At 39.4% G+C, this 13,191-nt stretch overlaps 1 long non-coding RNA gene across 3 annotated transcripts in view; it reads right to left on the reverse strand.

Moving 5' to 3' along the window:
* LOC307185380 overlaps window positions 1–13,191 on the reverse strand; it is a 58,789-nt gene that overhangs the window by 15,733 nt on the left and 29,865 nt on the right. For all 3 annotated transcript variants that reach the window (XR_013828035.1, XR_013828036.1, XR_013828037.1), the window contains one exon: window positions 9,008–9,119. This is a non-coding gene — a long non-coding RNA (uncharacterized lncRNA). The remainder of the gene's footprint in view (window positions 1–9,007; window positions 9,120–13,191) is intronic.

Genomic DNA, 13,191 nt, shown 5'->3' on the forward strand with positions numbered 1-13,191 from the left:
ATACTGTATTGATTACTGTAGATTTGTAGTATAATCTGAAGTCCGGGAGCCTGACTCCTCCAGCTCCATTTTTCTTTCTCAAGATTGCTTTGGCTAGTCGGGGTCTTTTGTGTTTCCATACAAACTTTGAAAATTTTTGTTCTAGTCCTGTGAAAAATGCCATTGGCAGTTTGATAGGGATAACACTGATTCTGTAGATTGATTTGGGTAGTACAGTCATTTTCACAATGTTAACTCTTCCAATCCAAGAACATGGTATATCTCTCCATCTGTTTGGATCATCTTTAATTTCTTTCATCAGTGTCTTATAGTTTTCTGCATACAGGTCTTTTGTCTCCTTAGGTAAGCTTATTCCTAGGTATTTTATTCTTTTTGTTGCAAAGGTAAATTGGAGTGTTTCCTTAATTTCTATTTCAGATTTTTCATCATTAGTGTATAGGAATGCAAGAGATTTCTGTGCATTAATTTTGTATCCTGCAACTTTACCAAATTCATTGATTAGCTCTAGTAGTTTTCTGGTGGCATCTTTAGGATTCTCTATGTATAGTATCGTGTCATCTGCAAACAGTGACAGTTTTACTTCTTCTTTTCTGATTTGGATTGCTTTTATTTCTTTTTCTTCTCTGATTGCTGTGGCTAAAACTTCCAAAACTATGTTGAATAATAGTGGTGAGAGTGGGCAACCTTTTTTTGTTCCTGATCTTAGAGGAAATGGTTTCAGTGTTTCACTATTGAGGATGATGTTGGCTGTGGGTTTGTCATATATGGCCTTTATCATGTTGAGGTAAGTTCCCTCTATGCCTACTTTCTGGAGGGTTTTTATCATAAATGGGTGTTGAATTTTGTCAAAAGCTTTTTCTGTATCTATTGTGATGATCATATGGTTTTTCTCCTTCAATTTGTTAATATGGTATATCACATTGATTGATTTGTGTATTTTGAGGAATCCTTGCATTCCTGGGATAAACCCCACTTGATCATGGTGTATGATCCTTTTAATGTGCTGTTGGATTCTGTGTGCTAGTATTTTGTTGAGTATTTTTGCATCTATGTTCATCAGTGATATTGGCCTGTAGTTTTCTTTCTTTGTGACATCCTTGTCTGGTTTTGGTATCAGGGTGATGGTGGCCTCATAGAATGAGTTTGGGAGTGTTCCTCCCTCTGCTATATTTTGGAAGAGTTTGAGAAGAATAGGTGTTAGCTCTTCTCTAAATGTTTGGTAGAATTTGCCTGTGAAGCCAACTGGTCCTGGACTTTTGTTCGTTGGAAGATTTTTTTTTTTGCGTTACGCGGGCCTCTTACTGTCGTGGCCTCTCCCATTGTGGAGCACAGGCTCCGCACGCGGAGGCTCAGCGGCCATGGCTCAGGGGCCCAGCTACTCCACGGCATGTGGGATCTTCCCGGACTGGGGCACGAACCCATGACCCCTGCATCGGCAGGCGGACTCTCAACCACTGCGCCACCAGGGAAGACCCTGTTGGAAGATTTTAAATCACAGTCTCAATTTCAGTGCTTGTGATTGGTCTGTTTATATTTTCTATTTCTTCTTGGTTCAGTCTTGGAAGGTTGTGCTTTTCTAAGAATTTGTCCATTTCTTCCAGGTTGTCCATTTTATTGGCATACAGTTGCTTGTAGTAATCTCTCATGATCCTTTGTATATCTGCTGTGTCAGTTGTTATTTCTCCTTTTACATTTCTAATTCTATTGCTTTGAGTCTTCTCCCTTTTTTTCTTGATGAGTCTGGCTAATGGTTTATCAATTTTCTTTATCTTCTCAAAGAACCAGCTTTTAGTTTTATTGATCTTTGCTATTGTTGTCTTCTTTTTCATTTATTTCTGATCTGATCTTTATGATTTCTTTCCTTCTGCTAACATTGGGGTTTTTTTTTGTTCTTCTTTCTCTAATAGCTTTAGGTGTAAGGCTAGGTTGTTTATTTGAGATGTTTCTTGTTTCTTTTGGTAGGATTGTATTTCTATAAACTTCCCTCTTAGAACTGCTTTTGCTGCATCCCATAGGTTTTGGGTTGCCTTGCTTTCATTGTCATTTGTTTCTAGGTATTTTTTGATTTCCTCTTTGATTTTTTCAGTGATCACTTCGTTATTAAGTGTGTACTGTTTAGCCCTCATGTGTTTGTTTTTTGTACAGATTTTTCCTGTAATTGATATCTAGTCTCATAGCATTGTGGTCGGAAAAGATACTTGATACAATTTCAATTTTCTTAAATTTACCAAGGCTTGATTTGTGACCCAAGATATGATCTATCCTGGAGAATGTTCCATGAGCACTTGAGAAGAAAGTGTATTCTGTTGTTTTGGGGTGGAATGTCCTATAAATATCAATTGAGTCCATCTTGTTTAATGTTTCATTTAAAGCTTGTGTTTCCTTATTTATTTTCATTTTGGATGATGTGTCCATTGGTGAAAGTGGGGTGTTAAAGTCCCCTACTATGATTGTTTTACTGTCAATTTCCCCTTTTATGGCTGTTAGCATTTGCCTTATGTATTGAGGTGTTCCTATGTTGGGTGCAGAATTATTTATAATTGTTATATCTTCTTCTTGGATACATCTCTTGATCATTATGTAGTGTCCTTCTTTGTCTCTTGTAATAGTCTTTATTTTAAAGTCTATTTTATCTGATATGAGTATTGCTACTCCAGCTTTCTTTTGATTTCCATTTGCATGGAATATCTTTTTCCACCCCCTCACTTTCAGTCTGTTTGTCCCTAGGTCTGAAGTGGGTCTATTGTAGACAGCATATGTATGGGTCTTGTTTCTGTATCCATTCAGCCAGTCTATGTCTTTTGGTTGGACCATTTAATCCATTTACATTTAAGATAATTATTGATATGTGTGTTCCTATTACCATTTTCTAAATTGTTTTGGGTTTGTTATTGTAGGTCTTTTCCCTCTCTTGTGTTTCCTGCCTAGAGAAGTTCCTTTAGCCTTTGTTGTAAAGCTGGTTTGGTGGTGCTGAATTCTCTTAGCTTTTGCTTGTCTGTAAAGGTTTTAATTTCTCTTTCGAATCTGAATGAAATCCTTGCTGAAGAGAGTAATCTTGGTTGTAGGTTTTTCCCTTTCATCACTTTAAATAATGTCCTGCCACTTCCTTCTGGCTTGCAAAGTTTCTGCTGAAAGATCAGCTGTTAACCTTATGGGGATTCCCTTGTATGTTATTTGTTGTTTTTCCTTCGCTGGTTTTAATATTTTTTCTTTGTATTTAATTTTTGATAGTTTGATTAATATTTGTCTTGGCATGTTTCTCCTTGGATTTATCCTGTATGGGACTCTCTGTGCTTCCTGGAGTTGATTGACTATTTCCTTTCCCATATTAGGGAAGTTTTCAACTATAATCCCTTCAAATATTTTCTCATTCTCTTTCTTTTTCTCTTCTTCTGTAATTTGAATGTTGGTGTGTTTAATTTTGTCCCAGAGGTCTCTAAGACTGTCCTCAATTCTTTTCATTCTTTTTTCTTTATTCTGGTCTGCAGTAGTTATTTCCACTATTTTATCTTCCAGGTCACTTATCCATTCTCCTGTCGAGTTAATAAGCAGAAGATAATAATAATTAACTATTACTAATATAATAATAGCTATTCTGCTATTGATTCCTTCTAGAGAATTTTTAATTTCGTTTATTGTGTTGTTCATCATTGTTTGTTTACTCTTTAGTCCTTCTAGTTTTTTGTTAAACATTTCTTGTATTTTCTCCATTCTATTTCCAAGATTTTGGACCATCTTTACTATCATTACTCTGAATTCTTTTTCAGGTAGACTGCCTATTTCTTCCTCATTTGTTTGGTCTCGTGGGTTTTTACGTTGCTCTTTCATCTGCTGTGTGTTTCTCTGTCTTGTCATTTTGCTTAAATTACTGTGTTTGTGGTCTCCTTTTCACAGGCTGCAGGTTCATAGTTCCCCTTGTTTTTGGTTTCTGCCCCCAGTGGCTAAGGTTGGTTCAGTGGGTTGTGTAGGCTTCTGGTGGAGGGGACTAGTGCCTTTGTTCTGGTGGATGGGGCTGGATCTTGTCTTTCTGGTGGGCAGGACCGTATCTGGTGGTGTGTTTTGAGGTGTCTGTGAACTTATTTTGATTTTAGGCAGACTCTCTTCTAATGGGTGGGGTTGTGTTCCTGTCTTGCTAGTTGTTTGGCATAGGGTGTCCAGCACTGTAGCTTGCTGGTCGTTGAGTGGAGCTGGGTCTTAGCGTTGAGATGGATATCTCTGGGAGAGCTTTCGCCATTTGATATTACATGGGGCCAGGAGGTCTCTGGTGGAGCAATGTCCTGAACTCAGCTCTCCCACCTCAGAGGCACAGGCCTGACACCTGGCCAGAGCACCAAGACCCTGTCAGCCACACGGCCAGGTGGGTGGGGAGTTTCTTGCTTTTGGGGAAGTCTGAGGTCTTCTGCCAGCATTCAGTAGCTGTTCTGTAGGAGTTGTTCCACATGTAGATGTATTTCTGATGCATTTGTGGGGAGGAAGGTGATCTCCACATCTTACTCCTCTGCCATCTTGAAGGTCTCCTCACATGATCTTTTTTTAGAGCACATGAGACTATGGAGAGACACAGACTTATGCAACACAGACTATGGAGAGAAATGTCTTTCAATTAATTTAAGAAGAAAATTCTAGTGATAAAAAGAAAGGTCACATGTCTATACTAAATAGTTTGATTTTTTAAAATATGAGACACAATTAACAAATAGAACTTTAACCGAAGAAAAGGTTAATGTTAGGTAAAACAGTGATCTTACTGAAAACTGTCAGCATTCTCTCAAAAAGTGTTGCTGAGAGTGTGTATTAGAATAAGCTTGTACCAGTTGAAGCTAAGGTTAGGGAACAATTAAATCTCTGAGTTCTGAACTGAGAATAAGTTAATGCATTTTTATGTGATTTTCAAAGAAATGCAACACATATACACTTTTAACTACCTCTTTTAGTTTCTCCGAAATCAACTTTTATGTCTCTCTTCTAACAAAACATAACTACTCCTCCTCCATGAAAGAACTGGAGATCCTTCCAAAAGATGTCATTGTGAAATGGAAAGTTCTCCCTTTCAAGACATAAAAGGAAGTTGCATTCAAGATGTGCCCAGGCTTCCTCAGTTGGAATATAGGAAGAATTCTGCAATAGGAATAGTGAACAGAAGGGGTTGGGTCTTAGGACTTCTAAATGCCAGCTACCCCTGGTCCCCCAGCTTTCTGACTGATGTTGTCTCCAGTAAGGATCACCAGCCAAATGAAAGAAATTAAGCACTTATTTATTGAGCTGCACAAGCATTAAAAAAAAAATTTCCTTGTTAAAGGATTTTGGGTATTCTGTGTTGGAGAACCCATCTCAGTCCTAAGACAAAGGTGGGATTTCCTGTTGCCTTTGCAAATATGATACATAGGAACTGTAGGTTCAGGTATGTCTTAGAAGGAGAAAGAGAGAGAGAGAGAGAGAGAGAGAGAGAGAGTGACTGCAGAGCAGACTACAAGTCCATGAAGCCAAACAGTTGTGTGGGAGGAGACAGGGCATAGACAGTGGTGGGTCTTCATCACCCTTCAGTATGGAGATCCTGTCTAAATTCCATCACATTTCTTCACTGTACTAGGAAAATGACAGTATCAGTTAGCTTTTAGTGCATTATAAACCCCACCACAAAATTCAGTGGCTTAAAGCAAAAACTACAAGACTCACAGGTCTGTGAGAGGCAATATTCAAGGCCTCTAAATACCTGGGCTCATAATGGTACATTGTCATTTCCCTTTCATTCTATTGCTCAAGGCAAGTCACATGAGTAATCCTGAAGTCAAAGGGTGGGGAAATATACTCTGTTCCCTTAGAGAGAAGAATTGCAAGGTCTGTGGCAAAAAGCATGGACACAGGAAGGGGCAGCGAACTAGAGGCACTGATGCAAGTTACCACAATGGTCACTGATCCAACAAACTTAAATTAGATATAGATACTGCTCCTTGAAGATTCAGGTGTCTCTCTATGTGGGAGTTAGGGATCACAGAAAGGAGAGCAGGGCAAGCTTTTGAGTGGCATGTCTTGCAAAGGCACAATGCCTAAACCTGACATTTAGAGATTCAAGACTCCCTGAATCTAAGAGTATTTTAAAGCATTTGATCTACTGGTTCTACAGAGGAGCTGGGGGCCTCTCTCTCTATCTCAGAGCTGTGACAAATAGAGCCAGCCAGGAACTTTCTCATCAAGACAGGTTAATGGAAGGTAGATGTTCAACAGAGGCAGGAACACATAAGGGGTAACTAACTATGGGAAATAGGTACATTTTCATACCAGTTTTGAGGAGCCTCAGTTACTTGGCCCTCAGTCTTAAGAAGGGCCCTGAGGTATTATAGATATGCCTCTGGCTCACTACCCTTATCAGGATTACTTAGAAGAAAAAATCTTCTGGTGACTATGCTTAACTTTTGTTGGGGGGAGTGTATAAATACAAAAGCGTTCTACTTTCCTGTAACTCTCCTGGCAGTTGTGCAAAATGACCCGTCCCCCCAAACTTTTCCTCTAGTATTGGTTTCTTTAACAACACCTCAGCCAGTTTATAAAAAAAATTTCCACCTATTTTGGATATTAGAACAGTCTAATTCTGGCATTTTCAGGTTTAGTCCTGTTCTCAAACTTGACTCAAAGTTCATCTTCTCCTGCCTCCAGCTCAGGCTAGATCTGCCTGAAGGGACCATGGTTGCATCTGTATCCATCCCCTCCTCCCTCTTCTAGCTGCATTTCAAGGGGGGCTGGGGGGAGGCGGGGCAGAGTTGCCAAGCTGTTCTTGGTTGACCATGACTACACTTCCGTTCAGTGTCTACACAGCGGATGAGGAGGCCCCCCAACCTTTGCCAACATGGTGAGGAGGTAGCTTATTCTGGTACAGCTCCCTTAGGCGCTGGCTATCCTTTGCCAGGTCTGGCCATCTATTCTAGGCGCCCCCCAGTTGTGGCATTTACTTGCAATGCATGGGCCTCTTTGCCAGCATCCTCCTTTCCAACATGCGTATGCACACACACTGCTTCCATTGCCCCAAACTATAGCCTCGGTTCGCACCTTCCGGCCAAGTGTTAGGTGGGCCGGCACACACCGGATCCATCCTCTAATGGAGACTGACAGATCACAGGCAGAATGGTCCTTGGATGTCACCATGCCCTCTCTCTCCATATCTCTCTTCCCCTATTCAGATCACATGGGAGCCAAGCTTGAACTAAATCACATTATGGGGATCAAAATGTTGGTTCCCTCTTCTGGTAGGCATTCAATCTTTAGAAGAAATTCTCTTTTTTCCCCCTTTCCCTTTCCATTAGCTCTGGGGAGGGGAAAACTACACCTCTCTCCCTCTCAGTCCTCTTAGTGGGGGAGGGGAAGCAAAGATGGGAGGTGCATAGGGTGGATGGTGGGAGCAGTTCTGCTCCTTGAAGCTCTGGCAGAATGTGGCTGGCTCCAGGTGCTGGCAGCTCTCTGATTTTAAAATGGCTTTAGTCCACTGCAGCTGGACCCCCACTGCAGTTCAGAGACAACAGTAAAAGTCTTACTAAATGTCTTATTAGCTTTGGAATCAGGCAGAACTTGTTTCAAAACTGGGCTCTGCTACTTATTATTGAGTCTCGTTTTCTTCACCTGTAAAATGGTGTTACTAGAAACTACTTCTCAGGGTTATTGTGATGGGAAAATGAATGAATGAATGTCATTTGGTTCACACATAAAAGGAGTTCATTAATATTAGCTATATTTTCTCATCATCTCATCCTCTATGTCCACTTCCTGCACCTTACTTGTAACCACCTCTGCACATCTGTATATCTATGTAGACAAATATAAATGTATGTGTATGTTATGTGTGTATAAAATCTAGGCCTTTGATGTTTTTGCCCCTTGAATCCATGTTTTGTTATTGGTGGAGAAAAATACATTTGGGACATAAATTTTCAACATTTAGTAGCAGTAGTCCTAAGTTCTTATATGACTCATCAAGTCATAAGTTACAAGGGTATCAGGTGTGGACTTCTACTTCCTGCAGCACATTTGTGTAGGTGTATTCTTACCAGAAACCCTCCATAATGCTACCTAGTCATTTTGGTCTCTGTTTCTACAGAAATGACTAGGATGAAAGAAAGAAAGACTGAAACAAAGAAATGTGATTGTTTTTATGTTTTACCATCAAGAATATCATTTTAGTTCAAATGAGATCATTCAAATGAGAATAAACAAATTTAAATGAAAAAGAAGTTTTGATGCTGATTTCTAAACTGAATGGGGTTTTCCCTGATAAAATCTACAAAGCAGAGTATTTAGCCTGAAAAAAATATCAGCTGCATATAATCATAATCATTACTCATGATTTCACACCTTCAAATAGAGTAGATTTTTTAAAAACTCAATAGGTTGAGAGATTTTTAGGATATTTGGGCTCTATGTTTAAAGAAAGGAAAGGTAGCTTAATTATTCATTCAACAAACATTTGTTACAAAGCTAAAGAGGCTCTGTCCCTCTTCTCCATTGCTTTAAAGTGTAGAGATTAGTCTAACACAGGAGAAATGAAGTGAGTTTAAAAAATCAGACTTCAGTATCTTCCTATTCTTCACCGCCTAACAGCTCCACCAACTTTTGACACCGTCAACACCTCTACCATCACAAAGCATTCTTAAAATGACCTGCTGTATTTGCCTTGCAGGAAAGTCTACAAGAATTGGAGAAATCTTGATTCATTGCTTCTCAAACTTTCTGCAAAATTTACACAATATTGTCCTGACACAATATTGTCCTGACATTGGACAAATGTGTAGAATACCTATGTTCAGGTTCTGCTTTCATCTACAAGTACACACACACACACACACACACACACACACAGAGCTTAAAAATAACTGGGAGAGAGGCAGAATTTTTGTTTGATTTTTTTTTTTAGACAGAGATTGAATGAGGATGCACTAATAACTATGGCTGGTTTTGACTAATACACATGACTACAATAGTTTTGACATACCAACAAAATAATTCCATGAGTTATACTCACCCACATAGATAATGGCCAAGGAATCAGAGTAATAGGATGTTGGAATTGAAGGGTCTCAGAGGTCACTTGTCTGGATCTCTCATGTTACTGGTAAGGAAATTTAGGTCTTTGACTGTCAGGAAAAATTTGAAAGACATTTAAATAGGAAAAAAAATCGCTGAGTGCCCTGTCTAATACATCTTTCCAGGTTGTCTGGTTCTACAGGGGTCTGAGACCAGTCGTTGAGCTATTTTATAACTCAGTAAGTCTTAGAAAACTTACAGTAATGCAAATGATTCTTTTCCATAGAAATGCAAATTAATATTTTCATGTGGAACACAATTGATTATTGCCCTGCGGATAATGATCAGTTTTCCATCTGCTTGCAAGTTCATTTCAGCTTTCCTAATGATATACGTAAGCATGCTTTTGAACCGGTTGTATTATCTTACTGGTTCCCTCATTAATTAATGTATTAATCACAGCCCTCATCTTAGTTCCCCATTTAGCATATCAAGGGACAGACTCAGCCAAGTGGATTCTAGGGTTTTTCCTTAGGGAGGTCCAGATACAAAGGGGAAGGGCGTGAACTTGCTTGTTCTGTTCCCAGATGACTGTGGAAAGAGAAGGGAGATAGAGGCAGTGACAGGCAACAGTCAGATGCAGGTCCCCACCATCAGTTACAAACAAACAAACAAACAAATAAATAAATAAATAAAAGATCGCTCGCTCGCTCGATCGATCTGAGTCCTGCTGTGAACGTGGTTTCCTGAACCCAGCCCGGGCCTACTGAATCAGTCTATGAAGGTGAGCTTCATGCACACGCAGGTTTGAAAATGACTGTTCCAGAATCACAAAATACTCTGAGACTATAAAAAGGAAGGGGAAACATGAATTAAATGAGGCGAGAGGAGAAAGCCCTTCAACCCTGATGTGGTTCAAATTTTCACAGGGAATGACCCATAGAAAACTATACCCTTGGTCTAACGGTATAAGGGCTTCAAATGTGGGTATAGCTTTGGCAAGATTATCTTCTATTTAATTGCCAGAAGCTACCAGAGAGTGTTTTCATACGGTTCTCCAAGCCCAGTAAAGGCCTTATCTTCAGTGCTATTTCTAATGATTGCTGCAGAACCCACCCCAAGCAGCCCCTGCTTCAGCAAGGAAGAATTAGGATATTTTTCTAATGGGGATCTGTTCACTTTTACAATGAACAAAGAAAAATTGTAGTTCTTTGAGATTTTGTTTGTTCATTTGGTGATTCGGAGCTTAAACATAAAACACTAGTTTCAAAAGAGGAGATGTCCAAAATTCACCTACCCTGAAGAAGTCAAACAAACTTTTCTATGACAGGAAATAATGTTATCCTTACAGAAAAATGCAGGGAGGCAAACAATCAGGGCTCAGGGCCATCCTAGACATTGGGGGCTAAATAAACTTATACTGTAGAGCACATTGAATGCACCTCTGGTCTTAATGGTTCTAAAAACGTCAGTGTAACTAAACTAAGTAGGTTACAGAAGATTTGGACATCAGCGTAATTCAAAACGCTCCTGCCTCTCATGTCTGAATATGTGCATCGAGAGTGGCTCAAATGTTGGGAAACCAAAATAGATTCTGTACGGTGTTGAGAAAAATACCTTAAACCATTCCATGAAGAGAAAAGGAGGCACTGTTGAAGCAAAGTATTGAAATATGGCTTATACAAAACTGCCTTTGTGCTTGTTAAGGTAGCCCAGGCATTTTCCCTAATTCCCACTTAGCAATAACTGCATTTCTGTATGTGCCTCATGCTTGTCACTGAAGAGGCTGAAAAGAAAAATCAGTCATGGCCCTCGAGGAGCCTTCACATTAGTTTAACAGTTATATTGATGAGCTTGTGGAGCCAATAAGACACTCTTCTCAGTAACACCAGATGTTAAAATTCCACAAATAAAATACATTGTTGGTCTGGCTAAAGCTACATTTAAAGCTATATATATATTGAAGAACTGAGGTTAAGTCTCAACACCGTAATTTGAGTATCTCTTAGATGACATGTTACAAGATTGACTTACAGCTGTAGCTCATGCTAAAGTCCTCCAGTGATTCCTCGTGACCCAAGAACAGACCCTAGACAGTGAGACCACTTTTTATAGAAATGCATGAATAAAAGCCCAGTATCAGCTCTTGACAGCAGAGTTAGCAGAATTCAGTAAATACATACCTAAATGTCTATCGATGACTTAATCACTTAAGCAATGACTTAACTCAGCCTACGGAAGCATTAGCCGACCCCCCATCCCTCTTTGCTCCTAGAGTTCGGGTGGCATAATGTGGATCTGAAAGACCACCCTGAACAAAGTATGGAGTTACATATTCATCAGAATACAGCTGCGGGATATGGAGATCTTAGTTGTTCAAGTGGCAGCAAAGCTAGCAACGTTGTATTGTTATTAAGGTCTACTATATTTATATCAGGGACTTCCATTGTGTAATAATAAGTTGAAAATCAACTCTCTATGCAAAGTGTTAATAAAAAAAGAAAACACTGAGGAATAGAGAATTAAACAAAATTCAAAATATTATTTTGCTTCGGGTCTTTGAAAAGCCTCTATATGCCAGTATTTCCTAGTAGTGCAGGAGATGAGACATGCAGAATATTCCAGATATATTTGACTATGGTATCAGTTAAGATTAAGTTCAACTAAGAGTGATAGAAAAAAATATAAAATATCAGTGTCTTAATGTCTTAAACTAGATAAAAGTTTATTTCTTTCTTAAGTAAAATTCCAGAGATAGCTAGTCCAGAGCTGCTTCAGCTCTTTAGGGTGTCATGACTCAGGTTTCCATTGTTAAGACCACCTCATGGTCCCATATGGCTGCTCCAGCTCCAACTTATACATCCATATGCCATCTAGCAGGAAGGAGGAAATGAAAAAGAGAAGAGAAGCCCCTTTCCCTTCAAGGACACTTCCCTAGAGGTTACAAAGTGACGTTAGATTACATCCTATTGATCAGAACTTAATTCCATGACCACGTCTACCTAAAAAAGAGAACTAAAAATGTAGGCTTTATTCTATGCAGCCACATACCTGCTTAAAAATTATATTTGTATGGAAGAAGAGGAGGGACCATGAATAGTCTCTGCCACAACCATGAAACTCTTTATTTCATGGAGCACTTCACAACATAAAGGTGTGGAAAGGTCGGTGTAAGTTAATTACTTTTCTCAGTATTTTCTCAATTGCTAAGAATCAGTGTCCAAGGCAATCTACTGGAAGAGTCTGAGAACCAGGACTGGCAAACTGATTTACCAAGGAATTCAAGCAGGAACCAGAAGCGTGAAAAGGAGAATTAATGTTATTTCATTTGCATTTAGCAATTGCAATAATTCATTTGAAAGCAGAATGCTTCCTCAAACACTGGGAAGCCATCTCTTTGAAATGTAATCATCAAGAAAAACAGAACCCTTATCTCCCAGTTTCTGTGGGAAAGTAGGAGCCTAACTTGAGTGGGCACCTTGCTCTAAATTACAAAGTGATCTTTTTTCATAAAGATAATAAGAACTTTGTTCTTCCTTTGGATAAAGCCAATTAGCTAACGCAGAGGGTCACCTCAATTACCAGATACGTTTAAGACGAACTGTAAGACACAGATTTAGAGAATGGACTTGAGGACATGGGGAGAGGGAAGGGTAAGCTAGGACGAAGTGAGCGAGTGGCATTGACATATATGTACACTACCGAATGTAAAATAGATAGCTAGTGGGAAGCAGCCGCATAGCACAGGGAGATTGGCTTGGTGCTTTGTGACCACCTAGAGGGGTGGGATAGGGAGGGTGGGAGGGAGACGCAAGAGGGAGGAGATATGAGGATATATGTATAGGTATAGCGGATTCGCTTTGTTAAACAGCAGAAACTAACACAATATGTAAAGCAATTATGCTCTAATAAAGATGTAAAAAGATAAAAGATGAACTCTGTAATAAATGGTGCTGTCAAGTCCTCTTTTTTGAGGGCTAATTACCGTTTACCTTGAGAACATGTATGGAATGGGTAGTTATCTGCCTGGCTATGTAAAAGGGTGAGATTTCTTTCTGTTTTTGCAGTCTCTCAGTGGATTGCCTGTGATGCACATCACATTCTGGATTAATGCTTATTCAATAACAAAACTGTTTTCTTTCTCCTCTACTTTTGTGGAGAATTTTTCTTGGTTGGCAGGAG

This window comes from Stenella coeruleoalba, assembly GCF_951394435.1.
Source record: "Stenella coeruleoalba genome assembly, chromosome: 4".
In the NCBI taxonomy this organism is placed as follows: domain Eukaryota; kingdom Metazoa; phylum Chordata; class Mammalia; order Artiodactyla; family Delphinidae; genus Stenella; species Stenella coeruleoalba.